This window comes from Nesoenas mayeri, assembly GCF_963082525.1.
Source record: "Nesoenas mayeri genome assembly, chromosome: 1".
Taxonomy (NCBI): domain Eukaryota; kingdom Metazoa; phylum Chordata; class Aves; order Columbiformes; family Columbidae; genus Nesoenas; species Nesoenas mayeri.
This window is the reverse complement of record NC_137541.1, coordinates 97493954-97504421: the sequence shown is the minus strand read 5'-3', so window position 1 is coordinate 97504421 and position 10468 is coordinate 97493954.

Genomic DNA, 10468 nt, shown 5'->3' with positions numbered 1-10468 from the left:
CTCAAATGTGAAGTTGCAACCTGAAAGGATTTTTTTCCCACGTGATTATAAATAGGAGTTTATAAGGGATGTTTGGACACAAACCTGTTTCATTTTACTATGGAAAAACTTGCTTGTCAAACAGCTGAAATATAACCTTTGAAAAACTAGTTATTTATAAAGTAAACTACAACACATTATTTCATAATGTATGACAAGCATATTGTGAGAGGAAGGCTGTAGCTGCTGATGGCATCACTGTGAATGTGCATGATGGGTACCTTCTTCAGGGACCTCAAAGATGCTGACAACAGCAAAGTCACTGCAATCATGTGGAATTGTTTGGAAAACTTTAAAGCAGTGATGTCTCAGCACCACTGCCACCTGTCTACAGGAGTCTGATGCTCCTCTGTGCTTCAAGAGGAGGTTGAGCTCCTTCTGTTACTTCTGAAGTGCCATTACTGAGGTTCATCTGCTTTTTCCTTGGGTACTTTCACTGTTTATAGCATCCAGGACCAAAGAAAGAAACTCAAAGAGAACACATGGGCAAAAGATCAATATATTGAATTACTAGGAAGTGATGAGCCCCACATGACAAAGTTCACAGATCTAAACACTCAGGATGAGTAGCTTCCCTGTGATCAGAGAGCAGGAGAGTGGCGGGTGTCGGTGGTGGAGGAAGACAAGTCAGAAATCCTGATTTCCAGTTCCCTATCCAATCCCAGAGGCTGAAACGTTTTACACAGTCCTTATAACTGGTTCCTATTTCACATTTAATATATTTAAAAAAAAAAAAAAGAGGAAAAAAATAGTACACCTATGTTATCTAATTGAATGACATGAATATCAAATAAAAAATGAGAGGGATCATTGCCATAATTCAGATTTAATTCTCTCTGTTGTCTGAAAAAGGTCATGATCAAGGGGCCCAAGGCACGCTGCCAAGTGTGTTCATTCTCGAAGGCTTTTTCCTGTGGAGAGTTGGATGGGAGGAGTTTGAGTTTTCCTCACATGTTGTTTGTTTATTTGACTATCCTTGGTTGACATTGTGTCAGCTGGTTAATGAATGAATTTGGCTTTATGGCTTTTGCACATGTGTCTAGAGGTCATCCTAGGCATATTTTCACAAATTAGAAAAATAAATTAATTAATTAAACTTATTTTCTACTGGGAACCTGTGCACCTGAAATAACAACTATTTTCTCCAATGTATTTAGTTGTGCTCTGCCAGGAGGCATTTCTTCCCCCTTTCTTGGCTTAAAAACTGTACTAGACAGTAGGTTGCAATCAGGCACTGCTGAGTTATAAGAACTTTATAAGCTGTCATATACGCAGCTAGCCACAAGTTACCACCTACTTCCAAACAACACATTTTAATTCTTTAACTAAATTAGGCATTTTTTCTTCTTGTTTTATGCATAGATTTTACAGGTAACATTTATCCTGCTTCATGTAGGCCACCTGTGCAGGTGCGAAAGGAAAGATGCTTACCTCCCGCACAGAGTTTCTCCTGCCTTGATGTCTCCTCACATGAGGCCCGTCAATGGGGACAAGCTATTTGACAACAGTGACCATCAGTGAAAGGTTTGGAGATTTAATTTTCTGGGGGAGAGGGAGACAGATTAAAGCCCCATCTCCTAGATTTATTTTTAGTTAGGAAAAATCCTCACTCTTAGTTAATTTTCTTATGGAGATAAATGTGTGTGTGTGTGTTTGAAATAGTAATGAACACATGTTTAGTACAAATCAAAAATCATTTTAATCTTTTTTCTTTCCTCAGATTTTCTAAGACCTTGGACCTTCCTCAGCTTGGCTACATCATTCTCAAATAATAGTGCCCAAGATGAAAACACAGCAAAAACTTTTTTCATGAAGTAAGATAAACACCTGCTTTGACTTATATATGATGATCATGTCACAATTCCATTTTTTTTTTCCAGTAGAGCCTTACACTGATTTTGTATAACTGTTCACTTTTTACAGAAAAATGTATATGAAATCTGCATGCTGTATCATAAATCCATTTTTGTATCTTGTTCTACGTCCTTTCTAAAGGAACACAGTTGTTTTTAAAACTGAAACTTCTGTATACACTCTGTGTATACTGAGATAAATCCTAGGTAAAACAAACAAACAAACAAACAAACAACAACGACAACAAACAAAAACAAACAAAAAAGTAAAACACCACAATACAGTGAGAAACTTCCTTCTTGCTTTCTCCTTCTCCTTTTTTTTTCTTTACCATATAATTTGCATTTTGCATTCTTGCTGAGAGATTTAAAATCACAATGCTTTCTCCAAACATGTAGGTCCATATGGGAGGGAAGAGGATCTGTAGTACATTCCTGAGGTGAACAATCATCCAGGATAAAATAGGAATCCCAGTATTGACAACTAAACCAAGGATACATGGTTTGGGAAAATACATTGACTGAAACATCAGTTCTGCTTGTTAAAAAAATTCAAAATATACCTTTGAAAACTTTCAGCCATTCTGTAACTTCATATAATCTGATATAGCTGCATAAAGCAATGTGTGAAAAAGAAAAGTTGCATACGAATGCAAGCTAAAACAATAATCTTTCTTATAGATGTGAAGAAGGTGACTAAGTGGTTTTTTTGCCTAATTTTCAAATTTTCTGGAAACCTTTATTGTGATTTTTAGCCCTATATTTATTTAGCCTCTTTATGAATAATTGCTCAACACGGATATTTTACAAAGCTATAGATTAGATCCAGATGAAACATTACATTTCCTAAATGTTGACAATTGTTTTGTAAAATTCTCTTAAAAGTGTACTGCTATATGATTTTTCTTGCTTCCTTCACTCCTTTCAAAATAATTTAAAAAAACTCTAAGTATATTTGTTACTACCAAGGGACTTTTATGATTAATACATGTTATTCATATTCCCTAAACACAGATTTGACTAATATGCTCTGTGCTTGCTACCATCACACTTATAAATGTATATTAACTGAATGCAATTTGAAAGAAAAATATTCCTAATATTTTCAATAAAAGAGTGAATAATTGGCAATAACTACAGTATTTGGTACGTTTCGCTTCTTTTTCTAAATGCACAGTTTCTGTATTTTATGATTTTGGCAGTTCTGTTAAGTAATGTCCATAAGTTTTGTTCGATAAATGACGTAGTATTATTCATTTGAACTGTGGCATATCTGAACAACATTATTAGTGATTACTGGTCTGTTATGTGATGCTATTTTTGTCCAGTCACTACATAACTCTTAAGTTCACAGAAATTACATTAATTTTCCATTGTATTGAAACAGGCTAGCTTTTTTTTTAATCTTTTTCATGAGCAACCTAGACTGTACAAATGTTCACATAAAGCCAAGGCAATAGGGGAATAAAAGCAGATGAAGACAATTCATTTGAAAATCAAAGCAATGCTCACAGAAATATGTTGGCAGGATTCACCCAGCTCTATTTCAGAGTTGTTTAAACACAGTATAAAGCAGAAGAGAAATGGGAGTAATGGTTTCTCCTGGAATCAGTTCAATCAATTAATTTGTCTTTTTTTTTTTTTTTTTTTTCCCTCTCACTCATTTAATTACCACTGTGAAAAAGCAGGGGGAATTAAGTCACAAAATAATCATTCAGATAACATGACGGATCTAATTGAAGCCTTAGTGAGTGACTGGATCCTGGGGTAAGGCTCAAACAGCTTCATCCCACCTAGTTGTGCTCTGGCAGAGTGCACCACACCACCTGCTGACTTTGGATGAGAGTTTCTGCACAAAGACCACATTTTCTTGCCTACATGGCTAAAGCCAGACCTTGCATATAACCAGTGAAACCTGACAGTGGTGGCAGTGGCCAAGTCTTCTGCAGAGGAAGGGGCACCACCACGCAGGGAGAGCAGCCGTGGCTGAGGTGGCCCCTCTGGCACCACTGCACTCCTCCGAGTTGTCTCTTTTCGGACTGGAAGAGAAACCATGGGCCCACCCGTGTCCAGGGGGTCCCTCTTCACTGAAAACACACACTATTTCCCTGTTAATCATTCCACTTTTCTCACCACTGTGCACTGCCTGTCCTGCCCAGTGGCAATTTCAGGGCCCCACTCCTGCAGGAGGTGGGAGGCACCCTCCTCTCCACAGGCACCCCAGACTCATCTTCCCCAGGCCAGGCTCATTTTTGGATCAAAACTATGGGCTTGCCCTGAGTGGCACAGCAGGGTTGGCAGCACCACCCCACATGCAGCTCTCCTGCTGCCATCTTTCTTGCCTTTCACCATGGCAAGTAACCCACTCTGCCTTTGCTTTTGGACACTTTTTTTCCTCCCTCATAGGGTCAAACTCAAGGGTGCCATTAAACTCGCACCTCCCAACACAGTACAGACCTCCAGAGCTCACCCACACAAGTCATAGAATCATAGAATGTCCTGAGTTGGAAGGGACCCACAAGGATCATCAAGTCCATCTCCTGTCCCTGCATGTGACAACCCCACAGTTCACACCATGTGTCTGAGGGCATTGTCCAGTCTCTTCTTGAACACTGTCAGGCTTGGGGCCGTGACTCCTCCCTGGGGAGCCTGTTCCAGTGCTCCACCACCCTCTGGGTGCAGAATCTTTTCCTAATGTCCAACCTGAACCTCCCCTGGCACATCTTCCTGCCATTCCCTTGGGTTCTGTTACTGGTCACAAGAGAGAAGAGATCGGCACCAGCCCCTCCTCCTCCCATTATGAGGAAGCTGTAGCCCCATGAGCTCTCCCCTCAGTCTCCTCCAGGCTGAACAAACCAAGTGACTTTAATGGCTACTCATACGGCTTCCCCTCCAAACTCTTCACCAACTTTGTGGCCCTCTTCTGGACACTCTCCAGTAGCTTTATATCCTTTTTATCCTGCAGCGCCCAGAACTGCACACAGTGCTGCAGGTGAGGTTGCACCAGTGCAGAGCAGAGTGGGACAATCACCTCCCTTGGCCAGCTGGCAATGCTGTGCTTTGAGGCACCCAGGACACGGGTGGCCCTCTTGGCTGGTAGAGCACAGTTGGCTCATGTTCAACTTGCCATCGACCAGAAATTCCAGATCCCTCTCTGTGGGGCTGCTTTCCAAGTGGTGTGTGTTGCATGAGTTTGGTGGTCAAGCTCCTGTCCCCAGGCAGCAGGGCTGGACTGGGTCAGGTGTCTGCTGGGGGACACAGTAGGGGAATGCCAGGGTAGTACTGATGCCATACTGGGGGAAGAGGAGCCTGGATGTGCTTGCTTTGCCTTGTTGAAGCAGCATAACTGCAAGCAACACCATTGATTTCCTTCTGCCTGCTGCCCTGTGAAAGGACTTGGGCACTAATTAGTCTTGTTCTTTCTCCTCCCCCATTATATTTCGGTGCAGAGAAGATGTAGGTGAAGCGAGGAAAGCCTTTCGGGCTCTCCAGCCTGGGCAGAGGAGGGAGCGGGGGAGACAAGGCGGTTAACCGGTCCATCCCCCGGTAGGGGGCATTCAGCCCACGCCGATCCAGCCGGGCTGGCGACGGACGCGCTTCCCCTCAGCCGCCTCAACGCTGGTACCGGAGTGCTTGTAGCGCTGCCTGATCCCAGCTCTGGCAGGATGGACAAGGGGCTATATTTTATATTAATATCAAAAGACTTTTAGTCAGAGGTTCTTTGTTGATTTGGGGTGTGGTTTTTGTTTTTTGGTTTTGTTTTGTTTTTTCAGCCACAGGTACGAAAAGCCCCCCCTGGGTAATCAATTTCCTGAAATTCTTGAAGACTTTGTAAGCCGTAACAATGAAAATCATAACCAGCAAGCCTTTTCATTTCCTTATTGTGTTATTTAAGCAATAAGACATGACAAGGTTTGTGCTATGCTGGGATATCTCACTGCCTCGGGTGGGTTGTGTTAGGCAGAAGGCCGAAAATCAAGAGCCAAAGGCACCTGAAAGAGAGGCTGTCCTGGGACGTCAGGAGTTTTTTAGCATTATCCAGTGGACCTGTATAAGTAGGCTCAGGACAAAAAGGCAGAATTAAGGCAAATCCACAAAAATAGAAATATTATCTGCCTTCTTATTATACCATAAGCAACAAAAGTACATCTCTTATTTAATCTACATCTAATTTTTCCCTCTTATGGTTTCAAAGTGACAAATAAGCACTTTAAACTAATTAAAAATAATTAATTACCTAACATTCTAATTTCACTATTTTTTTAATATATCTTCAATTTCATGAGACCTCTCCAGATTTCTAAACTAAATGTACATAAAATAGAAATAAAATTGTTTAAAACTTCAGTTTCAACTTAATCTAACTAAAATTATGGGGTTTTTTTTCTGTCTTTCACTGAAAAAAAGTGAGTTTCAAAAATGAAGCTTTCTTCTTGTCCTTGCTATAGAGTATTTTCCTTAGAAAAATTATGCTGTTTCATGTTTCTTCTATCAGCTATGTTATTATAGTTCTTATTGTCTGCTTTCTATCTTTTGTCACTTGATGGTTAGCAATGTGTATCCCATCTTTGTCTCTGAAACATTCCACCTGGTTAAATTGCTCCAGTAACAGTAAAATCAGTTAAATGTCCTGGAAAAGAAACCAAAGGAGTTGTTCCTATTTGCATCAACAGGGGTGTGGGGAACTTCCCTGCACTGTAAGCACATTCTAGAGGAGGAAACCTCTTCTCAGAGTTCACTTTTAAACCCCACCTTTGAAGACAGCAGCACATCACACAAGTTACACAAGGTATTGATACACCAGGGCAAGAGAATACTTGAATCTTTGTCTGAAAAAAAACACAGTTGAATCATGAGTGTTTTACAAAGCTGTGCCTCTATCACAGTCTCTCGGCCTCAGGTCATAACAGACTCAACTCTCAGAAAGTTACAGATGTGTGGAAGTGTTTGCAAGATAAAGTGCTTGACTTTTGCATTTATTTATTTATTTATTTATTTTTTCCCACTATTAGCTTTAAACTCAAGTACTTTAGGAAAAAAAGAGACAGGAGTATGGCGCTTAATACCCCAAATACACATGGATTTCAGTGAGCTGGATGTGCAAAAACTTCAGAATGAAGCCCTGCTAGAAAAAGACAGACACAGGTACAAAGTGTGGGTGGAGAGAGGTGGATGGGAAAAGGAATCCTACAGAGAGAAAGCAGGGGAAAGGGAGGCAAAGGGAGAGAAACCTACACAAGGAGAAGAGACAAACAGGAAAAAGAGGTGGGAGGCAAAACCAGCCCCACAAGGTGATTTACCAGACAAAAGCTAAGAGTGTCATTAAATATATAAAAATGGCTGCATTTTTTCCTAGAAATGTAAGAGAAGGGTTTGAAAAAGTCAGAAGGAAGAAGCCTTGTTGGAAAAGTTTAATTATTTATCACCTGTTCAATGAAATATCATTAAAAACAAGAGTCATTGCAAAAATAAGAAGCCACAGCAATATCTAGCAATTTAAAGGCACCCAAAGCCAAAGGCTTGGTCTAGTTAATGGGTATTACCTTCATGTTTCCTGAAAACCCACTGATCACCTTTATGGTGAACTGAAGCAGAAAAACGATTAGTTCAGTTTCACAGGGCAGCATCAGGATCCAACAGCGGGAGCTCTTAGTGCCACTTGACATCAACTTGTGAGGATGTTTAGGCACTATTTGTAGAGAAAACCAAAGACCCTACAATTTTGGATAATTTGTCTCAGCATGCAGGAATAAGGAATTGCTTCAGTTGTGCTGGAGTCAAAATAACATGGTGAACTGTATTGGAGGCTATCCTGACAGCTATTTATGTTAGTCAAAGACAAAGCGCACTATGTACTTTTAATTATAGCTGTGCCATTCTCACTATGATAGATAAAGTTGTGTCAGCACTTCCATTAAAAAACCCTATTTTTAGGGGTTTATAACTCAGCTGTTAAATTTCGCTTTAGGCTGAAACTTGGCATGTAAAGTCTCAGCCTGCAAGCACTTTTTCCCTCCCTCTCCGAATCCTCCCCCCCCCCCGCCCCAATACGAAATAAATAATTTTGGTCACTTTTCATTTTATAGGAAAGAAGATTTTAATATTCAGTCATTTCTAACTCTGAAAAAGTTTCATTATTTGAATTTTACAGGCTTGTCCATTACATGTCATGCTGCATTTTTAAAAATAGCATTGCTTTTATTCATGTTGGCAAATTGGCTACCGTCCATGAGCAGTAACTATTTTTAATCATGTTTTTAAGCATATATCCATATTTATATTGTTATGATCCATGTTCCGGACTCTGTAAGAAATAGTAAATGACAGGCCATGCAGGCTTGAGCACAGAAAAGAACCGCAACAGCTGTTAGTTTGCAACAACCACACAACTTGGAGGGTAGTCTTCTACTCATTAGCATAATTAATTTTTAATAATGACAGCGTTCATTTGCTGCTTGAGAAGTAGAGTGTAGGGCCTTCTCCCACTAGTTCTTACTTAGACAAATCTCATTTAGTCTACATCAATTTTATTGTATAAGTGAAAAAGGATTCATGTCCTTCATTTGTGACTTGTGGAACAAAACTGTACTCTGTTGCTGTTTGTACACCTACATACCCAGCCCATAGGAAACAGAGATTCGGGTGGATCTGGGATACCTTCCTTCATCCTATTTGTTTTACAACAGATAGTATACCAAGAGAGAGATGCTTATGGCATGTCAAAATGTACCACAGAGGGAGATGATATTTCCAGCCTTAACCCACTAAGTACATTATAACTCATGTCCTTTGTTAGAATTATTTTACTTCTAAAACACCATACATGACCAAGGAATTAAGAATTTTAAGTAGATTGTATGGGTTACCTTTGGCGATGTCTCTATATATGTTCAAAACATTGGTTAAAATGTCTGATCTATGTAGGATGTACTTTAACCTGTAAACCACAGACTATTTGCAAGCAGATTTATACTGTGTTCACTCAAGTCCACTGATAAAATTAAGGATGCTTGGATGACATTTTAGGCTACAGTCATATGTGTCTGTAGAAAGCAGTATATGTGAGTGCAGAATTTGGCCTGCTGTGCTAAGTAAAAATGAGAAAACTTTTAAAAACCACCTCGTCTAAGTTAATGTCTAAGTTCAACAGCACTTATTCCATTGATATCCTGCAGTTGCTGCTCTTATTTTAGTTTGACTGAATGGCTATTGCCTCCATCTCAAGAGATCTAGTGAAAAAAAAAAAAAATAAAGAAAATAAATGAAGACCCACCAAATAGCAATATGTGTATAGACTTGTAAAGATGATCGGCACGATCTTTGAGTGTCTATCAAGTCTGAGCTCACACAGACTTCAGAGGGGTTCTAGCTTTGTGGCTGCCTGAGAATCCAGTCCTTTGATTGAGCACCAAACCACAGCAATCCTTTCCCTCTGAAAGCTAATACATCTCCATTCTGGCTGACCACTTTTGCTTTTACTCATCACAGCAGTATGACTTAACCTAGGCAATTTGTGGCTTGTAGTTTTGACACTGTTTTAAAAAGTATTCTTAACTGATCATTTTACATTCCAGCAAAGCAATTATGGCCTGATACCATTCAAAGAGGATGACATAACCCTCCTGACAAAGGGCATCCCCATTTCTTCACTAGCTGGTAAACATGTATCTGCAGGAATCCAGGGGAGCACAAACACCTCCTCTCTTTAACCTAGCTGTAAACAATATTAGAGAAACATCAGTAAACTCACGAGAACCCCCAGTAGTGACAGCCTAAACTAGAACCTCACTGGGTGCTGCAATGGGTAGGCAAGAACAGGTAACCAGGTAGTTAGTCCTGGCATCCGGAGGCAGCACATCAGCTTTGAGCATTACATCCCTCTTCTAAATAATATTGCCACTGCCATCAAAAGGAAAAGCAAAATAGAGCCAGGCTTTATTACCAAGAAGGCACTCTCCCTCTCCTCTGCAGACAGGAAGGGGAGGGGTCTGGTTATTGTTGCATATTTTTTCCCCCCTTCTTTCTCCTGGTCTTTAATCCCAGACTTGGCTTGTTGCGCTTCAAATTGAAATATCCTGAACAGATGTAAAAACACATGTGAGCCACTGCTCACAAGCTGTGCAAAGCTTTGTTTCATCTGCTGATGATGTGAGCCTAAAGGAGATCTTTTTAAAATTTCATCACTATTCAAAAGGATAATTAATACGTACCCCCAGGCTTTGATTATGCTATACCCAGTGTGTACTGCTGGTACAAAAATAATGAGGCTCTCATCAGGCCGAATGAATACTTGCAGCAAACATTCAGTTTCCATAAGAAATTTAAGATTCAGCAGCGGTACCATGTAGGTGGCTTAATCTAATTTTAATTTGTAACACAATACAATAGATAAGATCGTTTGTTTGTAACCAGCACAGGCATTTTGTTTACATGAAACCCCAGTCAGCATTCAGCAGATGGTCTTTTTAAAGGCTTAATTGAAGTTTTCTAATCTAACCTTTTTTTCCCTCCTTCATGAAGGAGGAAATAAGACACACAAGGAAAAAAAAAAAAAAGAAAAAAGAAAAAGCAAAAAA